This window comes from Lagopus leucura, unplaced genomic scaffold, assembly GCF_019238085.1.
Source record: "Lagopus leucura isolate 7727_CA_CO unplaced genomic scaffold, USGS_WTPT01 Super-Scaffold_100002, whole genome shotgun sequence".
NCBI classification, from domain to species: domain Eukaryota; kingdom Metazoa; phylum Chordata; class Aves; order Galliformes; family Phasianidae; genus Lagopus; species Lagopus leucura.
The window spans coordinates 82,154,291-82,168,136 of NW_024962263.1; the positions used below are offsets into that span (position 1 = coordinate 82,154,291).

Genomic DNA, 13,846 nt, shown 5'->3' on the forward strand with positions numbered 1-13,846 from the left:
AGGAGACTCCACCACCTCCCTGGGCAGCCTGTTCCAGTGCTCCGTCACCCTCACTGTAGAGAAGTTCTTTTTTTTTCTGGCACTTGGATTAAATGTAAATACTCAGTAGGCTGTCAGTGGTACCAAAATTTATACCATTAAATTTCAGTAACTGCATATGTAAAAAACTAAGCCATGCTGTTGACACGACCTTTTATTCCTTAATTGCATCTTATTCTCTTCCAAGCAAAGGCAAATAATAACTGCTTCTCCATGCTTCTATTACGTTCACAGTTTTACTTTAATCCTAACTATTTGTTGAACTTTAGTTTTAAAGGATGGGAGGGATGGATGCAGGCAAAAATAACATCTCTATCGTTTGCTGAGAGAAGTCTGGCAGGGACGTGAAACGATCAGGGGAACCACGTGGGAGCAGATGAACGTAAGTCCTAAGTATGCATGCTTCTGAGTGGTTTTAATGGGGTCACTTCTGTCCTAAGGCACAGCACACCACAGTTCGGATGACAGATTCTGGCCCTGAGCTCATCAAAGGTTTTGCAGATGAGTTTAACAAGCTTGGGTTTAGCGCAGAGGGGGCTGTGCTCAAAGAAGACCCGAATGTGGCCAGATGGCCAAGAGGGGGATGTGTCCCCACCAGAAGATTGAGTGGTGACCATGAAAGAAGACTGAAAGATTTCTGGGTGGGAAAAGCATCATGCTCAACTTGGACAAAGGTTTCAGAAGAACAAATGGATGGCTTTAAAAAGGCTGCAAAGGGAGAAAACATTAGAACATAATGACTGTCACTGAGAAGGAATGGCTGCTGGTTATTCTGCAATAAACCTTTAAGTTATTCAATACAGAACATTTTAAGACCTTCCCCACCCACCAGAAGTTCAGCTATTCTTTCCAATGATTCAGTTTTCCCTTTTCAATACTGTATGTTCTTCTGTTATTGTAGAGAAATAGAGAATATACACATAAATTAGGAAGCTGCACATGGGGTGGGTAATGTTCAGCCAACTAGCAGCTGGGGACTCTCCTCCTTCAGAACCTTTATCACAAACACATCTGTGGACCCTGTTCTCTCTGCACTATAATCCTCCCTGCAACAAAACACTGCAGACAGACACCAGAGAATGTTGTTAGAATTAGTCACTGATCAACGTCTTGGAAAGGCTTTGTTTAATTCTGAGAGGTGCTGAGGGAAAAGCACATGCATACACATGCACCCAGAGCTTTAGGATAAATGGATTAAAATCCGATCACACGAGGTTCTTCCCCAGGGAAAAAGGAAATATACAAATATTTAGAAGTCAATAAGGTGTGGAGTTGTTGTTGTTTTCTGTTTACTTTATGTAATCTTTAAAAATGCTTAATACACTGCTTGGGAGATGCCTGTTTCACTTTAATGCAGATTTAACCATTGTAATTCATTAACTGAATTTTATGTTCCCATTAAATGCTGCAATCAATTCACTCTTGATACTCTAACTCTTTTATCTCTGCTATAGAAAAGCTCTATTAGCTTTACTTGGCTCAAAAACAATACAGTGAACTATCCTCAATTATTAATCATCTGTTTCCCCTTCAATAAAGCTTTTTGGTCCTTTACTACAGTCTGATGATGTATTTATTTGGTGCGCAGGGATCAGAGCAATACAGCGCACTCTCTCTCTGGGAAAGGACCCAAAAATAACTATCTACTTGATATCAACCCAAGGGATTTCCTAAGGGAATGCGAGTATCATTTCAGGGCAGGTCATCAGCGGTGTAGGGAAATTGGACAAATCTGTGTCTGGGGAACAGATGCCTCAGGGTTTGTAAATGTGTGAGGGAACCTTTCCCCTCTCGGTCACCAGTTCAGATCCATCGAGCACAGCTCTGACTGGAAGCTATTAAACATCTAATGAACTTCTGGGGCCTCCTAAAGCAGGGAGTGGCATTCCTATCAAACACTTACTTACATCTTGGAGCCGCTCCTACTCAAACTGCAATCTCAAAAAAAATACACAGAGACAGGAACTGAATGATTCTATCTGGAAAAAAAAAAAAAAAAAAAAAAAAGGCAGATTGAAGAATGTTTCAGCTGCAAAACACAGAAAGTAGGCTTCATCTGGGCTGGTAGATTTACTACCACCCCACCGTGGCCTTGAACACCTCCTGAGATGGAATCCACAACTTCTCTAGGCAGCCTGTTCCAGTGCCTCAACATCCCCTGAATACAGAATTTCTGTCTAATATTTAACTTAGATCTCCCCTCTTTTAGTTCAAAGCCATTCTCCCTTATCCTGCCATTCACCTGTGTAAAAAGTTGGTCTCCCTCCTGTTAATAAGCTCCCTTCAAATACTGGAAGGTCACAATGAGGTTTCCCCACAGCCTTCTCCAAGTTGAACACCTTGCACTTGGCATCACAGAATCACCAAGGTTGGAAAAGGCCTTACAAGATCATCCAGTGCAACCGTCCACCTCACTGGGTTCCTGAGGGCCCATTTTTGAAGCCTGACCAGGTCACTCTGGATGGCACCCCTTCCTTCTATTGCGTCAACTACACCACCCAGCTTGGTGTCATCCATAAACATGCTGAGATTGAACTGAATCCCACTATGTCACTGATAAAGATGTTGAAAAGCTCTGGTCCCAAGACTGACCCTTGGGGAATGCCACTTGTGGCCAGCCTCCACTTGGACACAGAGACACTGACCACTATTCTCTAGCTGAGACCATCCAGCTAATTCTTTATGCACCTAACAGTCCAGCCTTCATATCCATCTCTCCATTTCTCACCAACTTAGAGATAAGGATGTGGTGTGAGACCATGTCAAAGGCCTTGCACAAGTCCAGACAGACAACATCAGTTACCTTTCCTTTCTCCACTGATGCCATCACACCTTTGTAGAAGACCACCAGATTGGTCAGGCACAACCTGCCCTTGCTGAAGCTATGCTGACTGCCTCAGGTCACCTCCTCATCTCCCATGTGCCTTAACATATCTTCCAGGAGGATCTGCTCCACAACCTTCCAGGCACAGATGTAAGCCTCATCAGTCTGCAGCTCCCTAGACCTTCCTTTCTCCCTTTCTTGAATATGGGAATGATGTTTCCCTTCTTCCAGTTACCACAGAATTTGCCTGGCAGCCATGACTATTTGTCAGAACCTTTTCTCACAAACCCCATCAGAAGGACTCAGAAGACTTGCAAACCCACACCTGCAGCATCTCAGATCTCAGGGAAGATAACAGTATAAAGAAGAATTTGATTTCGTGCTCGGAGGGCTGCTCTGGGAGGCCTGGGACTTCAGAACTGTCACACACTGATGCAGGTCTCCCTGCACAGAGGAGACAAATGCTGAGCTTTACAACCACAAACCACCGCTATCGATGGGAATTGGCAAGAGCACAGGGAATTCTGGGAAACATAGATGGCCTACAGCAGAAGACAGGGAACTGAGTAAGGCTCTCTGACACCGAAGCTCTTTTATTCAGCTCCTGGAGCTCACCATCCTGGCATTTGTTTTCTGTGATAGTGCATGGGAGGGACATCGCAGTGCAACTCTATGGTGTGTTCTCCTAGGTTATGCTGGCACTAACTCATGTAAACATGCCTTAGTGCAGGCTCAGATCCACTATGACCCTGGGTTCAAATAGTTTGTAGCCACACTTTCTACCTTAGCTGGCTGATAGCTCATTGCAGTCGCCTCCATGTTTCATATGAGAAGGAGAGGACTGAAGTTTGCCAGTTGTCCCCCTCCCTTTTTCTAACACAAGCCAGAGCTGTGCTGAGTTGCACAGATTAGCTGTGGTGAAGCCCTGTGGGCTGTCAGCACAGCTGCAAGCAAAAGAACACACGATCAGGCTCACAGCTCTGTGGTCCAGTACAGGAACGGGAAAAGCTGGAACTGGGCGCTGTGGCTGCTGCTCAGCTACAAAACCTCAGACATGCCCTGATGCTCCGGTTTCTTTACACCTTTTTGAGTGGAAACTCTTCAGGGCTCACTCTGCACTTCTATGGCACGTAATTAAACTGTGCTCGGATTCATGCAGTGGCTTCTGAGCAGTGCAGTAATACAAACTGCAAAGAGCATGCAAGTTTCCATGGCAAAAAAAAAAAAAAAAAGCAAAAAAATATGAGGAAAGACAAGGTTTTCCATGATGCTCACCCTCTTTTGTTACCCGTATGTGCACATCTAGCTATTCCAGTCCATTATAATCAACTATCTTGCACTTGATGGCAGGTGAAATGTCATACCTCGGGGTAAATTTTCACTGCAGTAGGCAGAGAATTTGTCCTTTAAACACCCTTAGTATTAATGGGAAATTGATCCAGCAATTTAAACTCAAGAGAACAGTCTCTTGTGGGACTGTTTTCAGAAGCGTTGACATTTTGATTCACAAAATGAGACATTTTTAAAAACAAATGCAAATTCATTTCATTCAGGATTTGAGGTCAGCTGGGTGCTGGAAGAGAAGTGTGCGAGGAATGTTTAGTACATTCATCAAGTGTCTTTTAATGTCTGTATACTCAAAGGTTTAAAGCGACATCAGAGAAAGCAAGAGCAATTTCTGAAGTTCTCTGTATTTACTGGTGCATCTTCAGATGAGGCTTGAACCTAAATTCACCTATTTTACTTGCAGTAGTGGTGTTTAGGGCAAAAGAAAACTTCGAAATAAAGGATTGAGTTTTAGTGACCTCTAAAAATACCTCTTTTGCATGTTTTTATCTCCAAAGATCCCTGATCCTGCTGAGCAACACCTGGGGGATTTGGCAGTGTTTTGCTAATGTCAGTGCAATCCACTCCAGGACTGGAGCCCAAAAAAAACCAGTGCACAAAACAAAGTGTACCAAGAGGGGGAAGCTCATCTGGGTCCCAGGCAGGGCTCTGGCCACTCTTCCAGCACAGCCATTATTCAGCACACTGTGCAAAAGACAATCTAAACAGACATTTAGGACAGATCCACAACTGACTCACAGACAGTGAGTTCCTAGTAGCTTAAAATGTAATTAACTTCACCTTCACTTGTGCATTGGTTTGGGCTCCATCCTGCAGAAGAGGGGAGGACAGCCTAGGAGACCTGGTCAACTGGCTGAACCAACTACCAGCACCTTGCTTTGACCGGCGTGTGGACTGAACTGGCACAGCTGCACAACAGGCGAGCTGGAGGCAGAACACAGGGCTCGTTTTCCAGCACACAGGGGAGAGAAAAGGCTACGATCTTGCCTATGAGGAACCAGCAGAGGAGAATAAGCACTCTGTAAGTTCCCCTCCGAGGTCCCTTTCCCCAAAGGTGGTTGCATTTCTGGGAGCTGCTGCTCAGAGGAAGTTGCACAAATTTAGGCTGCAACTGAGAACAATACTTTCCTCACAGACATACAAACAGCAGCACCCAGCACAGTCAAGAGGAAGTGGAAAAGCCCCAAACCCTATGCAATATGCAAATGACCTTATTCAGCTCTATGAAAACAACTGCCCAGGAACAACCCCAACCCTGTGCGGTGGTGCGTAACTGATCGCCCACGATCTTTATGGTGGCTTTGTATAACATCTCCAAGGGACAAGCCATGGGCTTCCTGCACTTCAGCACACTGCTGGCATGGGCAGAGGTACAAAGCTGACAAAATCAGACCTTTCCCACAAGACATGACGTGCTCACCTGAGCACAGTATTTTCCTCCAGGACCTTGACACCCCTTCTCTTGCTGCCTGAGACTGGCTGCTGTGCTGCTAGGCTCTGCAGGAGAAACATCTGCTGGTCCTGCATCAGCTGCACCATCTCCCGAGAGCACTCTGCAGAAGCATGACAACACACTCCTAAAATAAAGCACGTCCTTTCAAAGCAGAAAAGAAACCTGGTCCCAACTCTAAGAGATTTGAATGGCTTCTTCATTCACAGGAAATTTGACCAACATTCCCATCTGACAGGCTGATGTAGGCCACTGCCAGCAGATCTCTGCAATACTCTGAGCACACTAAAAAGAGAACACTGACACATACAGTAAATACTTTCTAACGCTTGAATGTAAGCGGGATGCCAAATGTTGATGCACGGCAGATCATATTTGGTCATTCAGTCAGTACTTCAGAGGGAGGTCGCCACCTTAGCTTTCAAAGAGAGGAGCACTTGCCCTATTCAGTTCCGTGACGGACAAAACAGGATGTCATAGCATCATCAAATGGCTTAGGTTGGAAGAGACCTTAAAGATCACCTAACTCCAACATCCTGCTGTGGGCTGGTCACCATCCACCAGCTCAGGCTGCCCAGGGCCTCATCCAATCTGGCCTTGAATTCCTCCAGGGATGGGGCACCCACAGCTGCTCTGGGCAGCCTGCACCAGTTCCTCACCACCTCTGAATAAAGAATTTCTTCCTAACATCTAATATAAATCTCATCTTTTTACTTTACAACCATTCATAGGATTTGGGTGCTGCTATTTCTTTTCACTCCTCTAACTTTTTCTGATTCGTTCAGACCTGTCACCACGAAAACCCAAACCCATCATCCTATGTCTCTGGCAGGGCACAGGGCTGCAGAGAAACACAGGCCTAGGGCAGCCTGCAACACAATGAATGGTGGGTGCCACTTTGGGACGGTCCCTCAGCACTGCCCAGGCCTGTCACAAGCCTCCATCACTGCCAGAGGTGGGGCAGGCTGTGGGGCGTGCAATGCAGCCCTGCCTGCTCCTGCAGTCTACGTGTCTTAGTGGCAGCAAGGTGACAGAGCAGGAGCAGGCCTTGCGCGTCGGACTGTCGGTGGCTGAACCGCCTTGAGCTGCTCCGTGAGGCGGCTCTTTGGTTTAACTGTGCTGGAACAACGCCAGCAACTTGAGTAAACTTTTCAAAGCTGCAGTAAGGCATTGTTTAATTTTGATTTCCAACTGACCTCCAATTCACTTGGAGGGAAGGCAGAACATCCACTCCCAAGAGTTTCACCTCCTGGCCAGAGCTCTTGCTGCCTGCTTGCAGCTCTGTGTAACAGCTTCCCGCTGCCCCCCAGCACAGATCAGTCACTGAGCCCTGTCTTTATTTCAGATTAATACAGTTGCAGACTAACTGCAGCTCTCCTGGCTTTGGGTTTCAAGATCTCCCTACCTCAAGCCTATACACAACCCCCCCAACACTCAAACACACACACTGACACCATATGAGCCATATGTCACTTCTACCAGAAGCACCAAATAACTTCACCACCTCCTCACCACTACAGCTCCCTCCCCAGCAATCAAGATACCTTTTTTCTTATCATCTTTCCCTCCACTGGGAAGCTTCCATTCTTTTCTACCAGTCTATTGCCCCCTAACTCGTGCAAATGAAACTGGATGGCTCACGCTGCAAGTGAAAATGATGGCAGGAGGTAAAGTGAAAAGAGAACCTGCCAGGAACCAAGCAGACCGAGAGTTATTCTTGTAACGTGAATTATTTCAGCAATGGGTTTATACTGCAGCCCCATTAATAGCAACACAGTTACAGTGGTGGAAAGTGAACCACATCTGAGGAAATGAAAGAAGAGCGAGCGTGTGGGGGACGCTTCTCGCCCAGGAAATGGGAGGTAGAGCCAGGCCCCGTATGGGCTCTGGCAATGAGTGACCCTGTGTGTGCATCCGTTCATGGCACTCAGGCAAATAAATTGGAGTGGCAAAAACACCAGTCACTGCTAACCTTAGCTTTGGCACAGTGTTAGCAGCTTTTGTGTAGCTCTCCATTAACTACTGGCAGTGCTCTGCAGAGGAGAGACAGCAAGGACACAAGCGGGACAAGCCAAGGGAAGTGCAAGCTGCAAACCTCTGCCTGCCCTCTTCAGCAGTCAGCTGAATATTAATTCTCAGCTTATTTGCATAGCCGCAGATAGGCCTGTTCCTCCTAATTTTAGCCTTTGTCTAATTTAAACCTACAGGCATGCTATTTTCATGGGGTTTTCTTCTCTTTTTGATGGATTGTTAACTGCTATATGCACCCTGCATAGTTGAGAAATTGGTCGTGTCCAAGGAGAGGTGGGAAACTTTTGTTAGAAATAAGGAAATGGAAAAAAATTACCCATTAAAACACGCTATCAAGCTGCAATGTGCTGAGCTAAGGAAGGGAGTGAGGCCTCCAGCCTGGCTGCACTCTGCTAGGTGCCTGGGGCTGGCGCATGCACTCCCACATTCTGCACACAAGCCAGCCTACTGCCCTGCCTTCCACAGCTGCATGCACACACACGTGATGTGAACTCACACACTGCTATCCTTCCTCTACTATTTTCATTCCCTCTGTCCTGCTTCCCATCACTTTAGGGCAAGGTCTGTTTTAGGGCAAGAGGAACAAAGGCAACCCACATCTCCTCTCCTTGCTGCTCACCTTCCGAAAATTACAGCGTGGTTGAGGCTGGTAGGGAGCTCTGGATCCATCTGGTCTACCCCTTGCTCAAGCAGGCACATGCAGAGCAGGGTGTTCAGGACCACATCCAGGCAGCTTTTGGTCTTCTCCAAGGATATGACCCCACGGCCACTGGGCAACCTGTGCCAGGGCTCTGTCACCTGCACAGTGAGGAAATGCTTCCCTGTGCTCTGATGGAACCTGCTGTGTTCCAGTTTGTGCCCACTGTCTCTTGTCCTGGCACTACTGACAAGAACCTGTTTCTGACTTCTTTGTCAGGAGTCTCTTGATTCCTTTCAAATATCTATAGACACTGATGAGAGCCCACTGAGCCTCCTCTTCCCCAGGCTGAACAGTCCCAGCCTTCTCAGCCTTTCCCCACAGAAGAGATGTTCCAGTCCTTTGACCATCTTGGTGACCCAACATTGGACTCCCTTTAGTACATCCAGGTCTCTTGCCCATACTGGAGGTGCCAGCACCGGACACAGCACTTCTCAGCCTCAGCAGGGCTGAGCAGTGGGGAAAGGATCCCCCCTGACAAGTGCAGGTATCTTCTTCCTGCCTCTGCTCCTCCTCTTACCCATAGATCCATTTCCCCTCTCCTGTAGGAGTGAGTGGATGGCAAAATGCTGAGCCCACCTGAAGAGGCAGCAGTTCTGCACATAAAGAGTATGTGAAAAACTAAGGGCAAAATGTTTGGGAGAGGAAGCAAGCGGGTGGAGGGAAAAGTCTGGAGTGAACAAAAATAAACAAATAATACACTGAAACATGAGCACTAAGTGCCCAGCATGGGTGAAAGGGCACAGAACTTACAAAACACTATGCAAATACGTGTAGTCTATGCAGACATATGTCTAACGGATGCTAGGAACCAGGAAGCTCTCCGAGCCCCAGTGGAATGATGCCATCTCACTGAGCACAGACACAAATTTTAGATGTTATTAATGGAATGCCCCTGTATATTTTAATTTAGTACTTTCAAGTAAAGAACTTTAAAGATAATATTTTTAAAAAAGGGAACTGTTATTTCTAGAACAATCAAACAGGAAGCCCAGCTCTGCTGTCAGTTATTGATAGAGCAGCAGTTCCTCAGTTAAGATTTCTCCCAGTCTGATGGAGCAGCGTTCAGGCCTAGGGACACCATTTCCAACATATCAGCCTATTCCTCACATGTTCCCAACCTGTAAAACTTTCCTTCCTTGTCCTTGTGGAACCAGATTTTCAGTGCTACAGTTTCAGTAACACAGAGAATCACAGAATAGAATCACAGAACCATCAAGGTTGGTAAAGCCTGCTAAGGTCATCACATCCAACCATCAACCCATCCCCACTGTGCCCGCTCAATCACTGCTCGGTGCCACATCTCCATGTTTCTTGAATACCTCCAGGGACAGTGACTCCACCACCTCCCTGGGCAGCCTGTGCCAATGTTTGAACTCGCTTTCAGAGAAAAATTTTTTCTTAATATCCAACCTAAATGCCACTTGAGGCCATTACCTCTCATCCTGTTGCTGCTACCTGTAGCAATACTCACAAGAAATGCAATAAAGGAAAAGCAAAACATTACAGAAAGTGGACTAATTTTTCTAGCCAACCATAAATAACCAAATTAGTAAATAAATGAAAGCACACCATAGAAGCTCTTTTTTTGTTTTCTTTTTTTTTTTTCTCCCCTTGGAGAATAACAAACTGGACTAGAAGGGACAGCCAAACCTCGGCCCAGAACGATCTCTGAGATCAGCCTATGAAAGGTGAGCGGTCAGTCCCACAAGTCACACTTCTAACCACCGACCAAACCAGCTGCTTGGGTGCCACAGCTGAGCAGAAGGAACAACCACCAGGTAAACAGCAATAATGGCACGCACACAGAATTGTCCAGTTCTGGTTGGAGCTCATTTTCTTCCTCATATCTCAAAGCAGTCAGATCTGCAGGGATTGCCTGCACGAGAGGTTGTTCCACACACAGGAAGGCCGCCTGCACCACTTTCATTTTAAAAGAGTAACAGAAGTGAGCTGAGCATTGTCTGTGTATTAACCCTAAAATTTGGGAGTGGAGGATTTCAGTCATACACGCTCGAACCAGCACTGCTGCCTCCAAGGCTGCTACATGGAGAGCTCTTGGAAAGCAGCGTCTGCTCCGCGGGTTACAGTGATTGCTCCTGACAGGTTCTTCATGGTATCACAACAAATTAGGTCACAGATTAGATTTTCATAGTGCAGATTACATCTACTGCCTCTGATTTTTTCTTAAACAGAGCTGCAGCCGAGAGGTTTGAGCTCAGGATTGGAAACAGGGCCCCCCCGGTTCAGGCTCAGACAAAGACTGTCCTACTGACACTCATAAAACTCCTCTTTCGCCACTGCAGTTGGGAGGTTTGACAGTCTTCCTTTCCACCCAGCAGGCCTTTGAGAAAACAAGAGTTTGTTCACTAGATACCCTGGGGAAGATCTTACAGCATTTCTGCAAAGCAGATATGAAAAGCAGCATTTTTGTGTTTTGTTTTGCTTTTTTAATGTTGTTTCTTTCTTTCTTTTTTTTTTTTATGATGGAAAAACTTCTGTGCCACGTGAAAAAAAAGCTGGGAATGGAAACCAAAGCTATCTGCTACATTTAACCCACCTCAATCTACAAGGTCATGCGTATACTCCTTCTAAGCATCTTCAATGCAGAAAGAAAGAAAATTAAGGAAATAAATTCACGTGTCCTGTAATGAAAATCCCAAACAAATACATGAATAAATAAATAAACACAGGGTGAAAGAGTTTTCAAAAATACACCGTGCGCGGATGATGAAACAGCTCAGGATCCAAAAGAAAACCCATGCTACATCCAGACCCACACAGAGCAGGGCAAAACAAATGGTTCTGAAGAGCTGGGCAACTGCAGGCACTGTGCAGTGTGCTCCCTGCCCATCACAAAGCACAGCCTGGCTGCAGGGGGGAAATTCCTGCTCCAACAGCTGCAATGCAGAAGCCTGGGCTGCTCCAAAGCCACCTATGCACCCACAGCCACTCTCCTGCAGAATCACAGAACCATTTGAGTTGGAAGGGACCCTTAAAGGCCATCTGGTCCAACTCTCCTGCACTGAACAGGGACACCTATAACTAGAGCAGGTGCTCAGTGCCACATCCAGCCTGACCTTGAACATCTCCAGGGATGGGGCACTGAGGCATCCACCACCTCTCCGGGCAACCTGTTTCAGTGCTTCACTACCCTTATTAAACAGAACTTCTTCCTTATGTTCAACCTAAAAGTCCCATCTCTTAGTGTAAAACCACTCCCCTGTGTCCTATCACAACATGCTACAGAGCACATCCCCTTCTTTCCTATAGCCTCCTGTCAGACACTGGAAGGAGTGAGGCTGCACAGTGGTTGGAAGCCTGGTTCAGCTCCAGGGTGGGCTGCAGCTCTGCATGCCTGCAGTGATGCAGCTGATAAGCAAGTTCACAGCCACGGTAAGCATTAAAGGAAAACCTAAACCAGGTGATCGGGAAGATAGATCTCAGATGGAGTTAGCCTCAGGGACAGACACTGTAGGAATGACCTTCAGCTTACAAGAGCAGCACCACGGTAGGACTAAACTCCTGAATACCCTTTGCTTGGGTGGACAGGAGACCCTCTGGAGCAGACATGCAGCCTCAGCCAGTTTGTGCCTGCAGAGCAGCCCAGCTGTGTGCTGACCAAGCGCTGTTTGCAGCAGATGGAAAAGAACTCTCCTCCTGCTCTGGGTGAACCAAGAGCACACGGTGCTCTCCAGCACAGGCTTGGACAGGCAGCTCTCGGTCCCTTCGCCAGGTGCCAATGATGCTGTCTGAATCCTACAGCTGCCCCTCCAAAGTGATTTTACCCCTCACTTCAGCAGAAGTTCTTCACAGGAAATAAGCTTGTGCTTTCAAAATTCTCATGTTCTTCCCCAACAAGCACAGGAAGTGTTTCAGCTGAACAGCAGCCTTTATTCTTGTGAGCCCCTGACACCTCTGAGTAAAAGCAACAGCAAAGAGCAGCCATGCCCTGCACACCCCAAGTGCTGTTAAGGAGGCCCTCAGCACATCACCTCCTCATGCTGCTGCGACATTCAGAGCCCCAGAATGAAGCCTAATTATTTTTTCTCCTCAAGCACCACTGTGTACGTTATTGAAAATCCATGGTACGTGCTGCTTGCTGAACAAGCCGCGCTATCGATCTCGGTTAAGGAGGCAATGCCCCACACAGCTCCTCTGTGCCCAGCACCCTCCCAGTTCTCTCAGTAACGCAGGTTTGGGCCAAGCACTGAAACAAAGACCTTCCCATGGAACCTCACATCTCTTCAGAACGCTGCTCGGTTCGGGTTTCGGGTGAAAAGGCAGCGTCTTTCCCGCTGTAGCCACCCGCCTAAGGAAGCACCTCGTCGGCCGCACCCCTGCGCGTTTCTGGGGTCGTCTACGTGAAAGAACGATTCGCTCATCAGAGATTTCTGAATAACGGGGGGGTGCTGCAGCTCGGCGCCCCGCAGCCGGTTAGAGTCACGGGTTGGGGGCTGCTTTGTGCCGCTTCCTCTCGATTTCACCACGAACCCTTTTGAAACGCCACCATTTCCTACGAGCGGGGGCGGTTTTCGCACAGCCCCGCTCCCGCCACGCACCGGACCGGGGGGCGCCGCGTCCCCGCCGCGGATCCCCTCAGTCCGGCTCCGCGCTGGGCGACAGGTGCGACATTTGCATGAACGACGGCGACCGCGAAGCCCGCAGCCCGGCCCCCGCCCCGCAGAAAGGCATAACCGAATCCGACGCATCGGCAGCCAAACGAGGCCACGGCCGCCGCTCGGAACCCAGCCGGCATCCATCGCAGGTGCAGGATGCGCCACCGCGCCGTGGCCTCCTCCCAGCGCCGCGCAGCGCGGCTCGGTGCCGCTCCGCCGCAGCACACGCTTGGCTTCCTAACGCCTGGGAACGGTGGGGCTGCCGGGCCAGAGTTTGTCCCTTCCGACGCGCGGCCGCCGCGGACTCAGCCCCGCGCTCTGCCCCTCACGCACACGAGCCCCTCGGCGCGGCCTCGCGGCCGCCCGGCACTCACCGCAACGGAAGGCTCGGCGCCCCACGACGCCCGGGGAGCGGCGGACCCGCGCGCACAGCCCCCCGCGGAGCACAGCCCCCCGTCCCGTCCCTCGGCGCCCCCCGAGGGCCGCTCCCCTCAGCCCGCGGCCGGTGCCTACCTGGAGCGGGGCAGCCCAGCTCGCAGCCCGGCCTTCCGCCTCGGCTGCCGGCGTCACTGCCACAGGTTGGCTGCCGGCGGCGGGCTGCGAGCGCCGTGCCGCATCGCTATAAAAGGAAGCGGTGCGGGGGGGAGGAAGAGGAGGTCCCGGCACCTCGCTCCGCCGCCCGGCCCGCTTCCCCGCCGCCCTCGCACCTGCCTCGGCCAGGCGAGGAGGGACTACGAAGCCCCCCGGCACGATGGGCGACGCGAGCGCCCGGATGGGGCGCGGCCTCAGCGGGCGGCTCGGTCCCCGGGGCCGCGTCGCAGCCGTGGGGCAGCGGGTCT

At 49.0% G+C, this 13,846-nt stretch overlaps 1 protein-coding gene across 4 annotated transcripts in view; it reads right to left on the bottom strand.

Annotated features, from left to right (window-relative positions):
- CYRIB (CYFIP related Rac1 interactor B) overlaps window positions 1-13,602 on the bottom strand; it is a 95,526-nt gene extending 81,924 nt beyond the window's left edge. Inside the window, exon 1 of one of the 4 annotated variants that reach the window (XM_042869207.1) lies at window positions 13,521-13,602. The gene's annotated coding sequence lies outside the window, so the exon portion shown is untranslated. The remainder of the gene's footprint in view (window positions 1-13,520) is intronic. The other 3 variants (XM_042869215.1, XM_042869206.1, XM_042869213.1) reach the window with 3 other exon arrangements.
- Between the last annotated feature and the right edge of the window lie 244 nt (window positions 13,603-13,846).